The following is a 6,380-nucleotide window of genomic DNA, read 5'->3' on the forward strand; positions in this document are numbered from 1 at the left end:
GTTGTTGTGACATTTATTATTGCTACACTAATGTGACTCAAAATGAGCATGTCAACAATTTATTCTTGCTACTTTTGGATTTTGACTCACTACTGATTTGTGCCTCACGTAATTAAATCTCTTTGGAAAATTCTTTCCAGTTATTGGAAAATCATTATGCCGGGCTGCTTCCTTTCACAGGGGTGGGCCCCTATGTAGGGCCCACCATAAACCCATTGTGATAGTGGGGAGGACTCCACCAGGTGGATATACAATAATTTCTCGTAAAGAACAGTCAAAGTCAATGATCATTTGTTGTTTCAAACCATCTATTTTCCATTAACTAGGAAAAATATTAAATATTTGACAAAACAAAACAACGAAAATTGATTAACAGAACCGCATCCAGATATTTAGACCTATATATTGTGAATAAGAAATTATTGGGGCACCGTAGACATAGTAAGATAGAGTTCTGAATCAGCTTGCAAGTTGTAAAACATAACCATGCCATTTTCTAGCTTGAAAAAAGTAGTTTACCTCGTTACTCTAGTCTTTTTGGCCATGTTACGCTCCTCATATGCTGCTTCTCTTTCTGTAACTGAAGAGATAGAGGCAGATGCTCTTTTCAATTGGAAAGCCAGTCTTCAAAATGAAACCCAATCACCCCTGACTTCGTGGACTCTCCTTCGTAATGCAACCAATTCTTCCACCAATCAAAATACAAGCTCAATCCCATGCAGTTGGTCCGGCATTACATGCAACAAAGCAGGAAGTGTTATTTCACTAAATCTGACTAACTCAGGCTTGAAAGGTACGCTCCATGAATTTTCATTCCCGTCTCTCCCCAACCTTGCATATGTTGATCTCAGCATGAATGAACTCTTTGGTACAATTCCTATTGAAATTAGCTGCCTTTCCAAACTCATATATCTTGACCTGTCCTTTAATAACTTATCAGGGAAAATCCCACCACAGATTAGACTGCTAACCAATCTTGAGGTCTTACTCCTTGGTGAAAATTGGTTAAATGGTTCAACTCCCCTGGAAATAGGTCATTTAAAGTCGCTCGTTCACCTTTCTTTGCATGCCAATTATCTCCATGGCTACATTCCTAATTCATTAGGTAATTAAAGCAACGTGGCTTATTTGTACCTTCGTAATAATCAACTTTCTTGCTCCATTCCTTCAGAAATTGGAAACCTCTCCAATTTAATTGATGTTGACATGAAAAACAACAGTTTAACAGGTTCCATTCCTCCAATATTGGAAACCTAGAGCAGCTGACATGGTTGTATATATATCAAAATCAAATCACTGGCTCCATACCTCCAGAAATAGGGAATTTGAAGTCTCTCAACTCTTTATTACTTCAAGAAAATAATCTTTCTGGCCCGATTCCCTCATCGTTAGGTGCTCTCAGCAACCTAGCCTTCTTACATCTGTACGACAATCAACTTTCTGGCACCATCCCTAAAGAATTAGGAAACTTGAAGCTTTTAACCAGTCTTCAACTGAGCAAAAATCAGTTAAATGGCATTGTTCCAGTTTCCTTGGGTAATTTGAGTCACCTGGAAATTTTATTCCTCCGTGATAACCAACTTTCTGGTCCAATACCTCAAGAGATAGGAAACTTGATGAAGTTGGTTGTGTTGCAGCTGGATACAAACCACTTCACTGGCATCTTGCCACAAAACTTATGTCAAAATGGATCTCTTCAAAACTTTACTGCCTACGACAATCATCTCATAGGTCCAATACCGAAAACCTTGAGAAACTGCATAAGCTTAATTAGAGTCCGCCTTGAAAGAAACCAACTCTGTGGAAACATATCTGAAGATTTTGGGGTCTATAGTAAACTGAATTTCATGGACCTAAGTTACAATAAATTTTATGGTGAAATATCACACAATTGGAGCAGGTGCCCACAACTAACTGCCCTACGTATTGCTGGGAACAATATTACAGGTGGCATACCTCTTGTAATTGGAGATTCAATTCAACTCCAATTACTTGATCTATCTTTTAATCATTTAGTTGGGGTGCTTCCAAAAGAATTTGGAAATTTGACTTACTTGTTGGAATTGATGTTGAATGGAAATCAACTTTCTGGGGATATACCTTTGGAGCTTGGATTGTTAACAAATCTTGAGTATTTGGATCTATCCACCAACAAATTCACCAACTCTATCCCCAAAAATGTGGGGAACCTTTGGAAACTACATTACTTGAATATGAGCAACAACAAGTTTAGCCAAGGCATTCCAGTTGAGTTGTGTAATTTATCACATTTGTCACAGCTAGATTTAAGTCATAACTTGCTCGAAAGAGAGATACCTTCAGAAATCCACAAATTGCAGAGTTTGGAGGTGTTGAATGTCTCCCACAATAAACTCTCTGGTTTCATTCCATTTGCATTTGAAGAAATGCGTGGGTTGTTAGATGTTAACATATCCTACAATGAGTTCGAGGGCCCTCTTCCCAATAGCAAAGCATTTCAAAATGCTCCCATAGAAGCATTAAGGCATAATAAGGGATTGTGTGGAAATGTTACAGGATTGCAACCCTGTGTGGTAGGAAAACATATTTCAAAAAAGGGGCGTAAAATCATTTTCCCTCTTCTAGGCACATTTTCACTTGTATTGGTATTCCTTATAATTTTCATTGTTTTAAAAAGAAAAAGGAGAGATCCACAGACAAACCAAACAAACAACATGGACAGGAAAGAAGTGTTCACGATATCTAGTTTTGATGGAAGAATGATGTTTAAGGAAATCATTGATGTAACCCATGGTTTTGATGCTAAGTTTTGCATAGGGAGAAGAGGAAATGGAACCGTCTATAAAGCCGAGCTAAAATCAGGATTCATAGTCGTAGTGAAAAAACTTGGACCCTTTTGTGATGGTGAGATTGTGCAATAGAAAGAGTTCTTAAATGAAATAAGGGCATTAACAGAAATTCGGCATCGAAATATTGTAAAATTGCATGGCTTTTGTTCACATTCACAGTTCTCAATTTTGATTTACGAGTACCTTGAAAGGGGTAGCTTGGCCACAATTTTAACCAATGATGGAGGAGCTAAAACATTGAACTGGAATAAGAGGGTGAATATCATCAAAGGTGTGGCTCACGCTTTGTCTTACATGCACCATGATTGCTCAACACCAATTGTTCATAGGGACATATCAAGCAAAAATGTTTTGCTGGATTCAGAGTACGAGGCTCATGTTTCAGACTTTGGCATAGCTAAGCTTCTAAATCAAGACTCATCCAATTGGACTTCATTTGCTGGCACATATGGATATGTTGCACCTGGTAATAGAATTAATTTTTTTAACTAATGTAAAGCATACATAATATGAACACGTAGGGATGATATTCTGTTTGTTTGCAGAACTTGCTTATACGATGAAGATAACTAAGAAGTGCGATGTGTTTAGCTTTGGAGTTTTGGCTATGGAAGTGATCCAAGGAAGGCATCCTGGTGAAATCATCTCAATTCTATTTGCTTCAACTGTGGGAGAGAATTTGTTGTTGAATGATTTTTTAGACATCCGCCTTCTGCCTCCCACTCCTGAGGTTCATAATCTATTGATACTCATAGTAAAATTGGCAATTGCATGCTTGCATGCTAATCCAAAATCTAGACCAACTATGCACATGGTCTCTCAAGTGTTATCAAGCTAAAATGCACTTTCCTAGAGCCGTCCACAGTTTGACTAGGACAAGCAAGGATATGAATTATATAAGAAACTATATTCATTCAAATTTATGCTGCTGAAGGCAATTGTTTCTTTAAGATTATGTAATGCCTAGAGTACTAATAGATCTTTAATTGCAAGTATTAATAAATTGCTTTTGGTAACACAGATGTCAGGGCACCATGATGATGCGTGTTTGATTGGTTTGGTATGCATTATAAAGATTCCAAATGTAAAATAGTGATTACGTACGTATTATATTGTGATCTTTGATTTTAGTCATTTATATCCAACTGATGCTTATAAAAAAGGCAATGGAAAATTTTTAGTTATGGTAACTATTGGGGTTTATACCCTAAAATCCAATTTATTGACATGTCATAAATAATTAAATTGTTTTATTATTTGAGGCTATTTGTAAATGAACTAATGAGACATTATCTTAGTCTATGAGATGTATATTATGTGATTTATGTGAAAAGTCACAGAAGATATAAATTACAAGTTCTCTGTAAACTCAGAAGTTTAGTTCGTAGTCGGTGATGAAATTGGGCGTTTCATCTGTGAAGACTATAACATATCAATTAAGATGACTTGTCTTGATCATGGAAATGGAGATTTCTAGTTAGTATGTTGATATGTTTTAAGAGTCAAGATATATTGAACTGGACCGCTGTGAGATTTATTATTCTCCTAACGACTATCAAATGAATAATAAATCTCATAACTTCTATTTACATCAACTTTAAATCCTGAGAGAATAATGGACCTGATCATAAGAGGTAGGTTGCTTTGATATATCAAGAGTGAGATCTATTAGTTACGGTCGAAACCTCAGTATGTTGGGCAGCCACATTTAGTGTTGATGGAACATATATTTTCAAGATGAAATTCATAGTCTCTTAACGGAGATACAAAATATTCCCTTGAGATAAGTTTAATGGGTTTGGTTATTCAGAGAGTTGGACCCTACCACTTTAGTAAGGAGTTACTAAAGTATATATTTATGAAATTGGATTTCATAAATATATAATAAATAACTTAAAGGATTAAACCGGGTTCTCAATGATAAGATGTAGTAATTTACAAAGTGGCAGTCTACATTCTTGATTTTGTATTACTACAAATATTTTATGAAGGGGTTGCATGTACAATAAAGTCTTGAGATAAAATTTATAGATAAGGCCTAGAGTGCAACTATATTTATATAGTGGTATTAAATATAGTTAATGGTAACTTTGGACTTGTCAAGAATTGACAGAAAAGCCCAAGGCCTATTGGAGCTAGTGTCTTATTGATCCTTTTTGGTCCCACTCCAAGCCACATATAAGAGTCCATTTGGAATGGCCCAAAAGGCTAGCCTAATTAACAAATCAGTTATATATATAAGGAGAGAAACATACAGAATTTCATTAAGTTTTTCATTAAGGGTTTTCATGAGAAACTTTCATAAGTGTTTTCATACAAGAAATAAAATGGTTTGTATGTGATTGTTGGACACTCTCCTACTCTCTCCTTGGAAACTGATTGAGAGACCACACATCTTGGGTATTAAGTGGAATTGGAGTGAAGATTGAAAGTCTTTCCAAGTGCTTCTGATCTTCGGTTTTGAATTTCACCGCACCAAGGTACGCTTTCTTGTTCTCTAATTCTGAAACTTACATAGTACATGTTACAATTACGAGTGAAGTAGATCCATTTATTTTTCACTGCGCATGTTAGGACTTCCATTTTAGTTGGTGATTCTAATGAGATTAGAGTCTTGAACAAGTGCAAGGTTATTAGTTGTGATGGGATCACAATTATCTAAGAAATACCCAAATAACTAGTGGGAGTGCTTAAATAACCCTTTTGTTAAGTTTATTGTAATGTGAATAGATACCTTGTCTTGACTTCGAGTCTTGCATTCCATACGGAGGGTATTTATTTCACGGATTACTAGGTTAAACTTTTTTGTGATTGCGTGAATGTTCGTTGCGCTATTGTAACGTGACTTAGTAACATCACGTCGAATTTAAACAATTAAACACATTTGATGTGTAGGGTTAAAATTGTGATTAGATAACAATGTTTTCAAGACAATCCACTTATTTTAAAATTTCTAGTGGGAGAGAAATACAAGGGTTGGATCTCACGGTCTCCATTGTTGGTTCATAGTAGTGTGAAATACATACTTTGTCTTTGCTTCGAGCTTAGCATTCCATGCGAAGAGTATTTATTTCATGGTACTACAGGATTGAATTTCTTGGTTTATAGTAGTTTGATCAAACACCTTGTCTTAGCCTCGAGCTTTGCATTCTATGCGGAGTGTGTTTTGTATCATGGCACTACATAATAAGCCTATTAAGGGGAAGAAATGTGGCAACACATGATTCTAGGCAATGGTGTACACTAGACTAAGTTTGATAGTATCCTCTATGCTAAGTTCTTACTATTATTACTTAGAGGCCAAAGCAATAGCGGCAAATTATTTTTGTTTGGTAAGAGTTACCATGATAGCATTAATAATGAGAATAGTTCTCAACCAATTAATGTGTTTATAATAAACTTGCTACCAAGGAATTATAGACATGGATTGGGTTGTCGTTGCACCTAGTATAGTATGTTTTTCGGGTTTTATACTATATGGTTATGAATGCAAAATATAATGTCCCTGTAATTATGTTCATAGTTGCAAAATAAAGTTGTCATAATTTTGTT

The 6,380-nt window shown here is 35.7% G+C and overlaps 1 pseudogene; it reads left to right on the forward strand.

Annotated features, from left to right (window-relative positions):
• Nucleotides 1-457: 457 nt before the first annotated feature.
• On the forward strand, nt 458-3,815 carry LOC142621113 (uncharacterized; annotated as a pseudogene).
• Nucleotides 3,816-6,380: the final 2,565 nt, after the last annotated feature.

Source organism: Castanea sativa, chromosome 12 (genome assembly GCF_040712315.1).
Source record: "Castanea sativa cultivar Marrone di Chiusa Pesio chromosome 12, ASM4071231v1".
In the NCBI taxonomy this organism is placed as follows: Eukaryota; Viridiplantae; Streptophyta; class Magnoliopsida; order Fagales; family Fagaceae; genus Castanea; species Castanea sativa.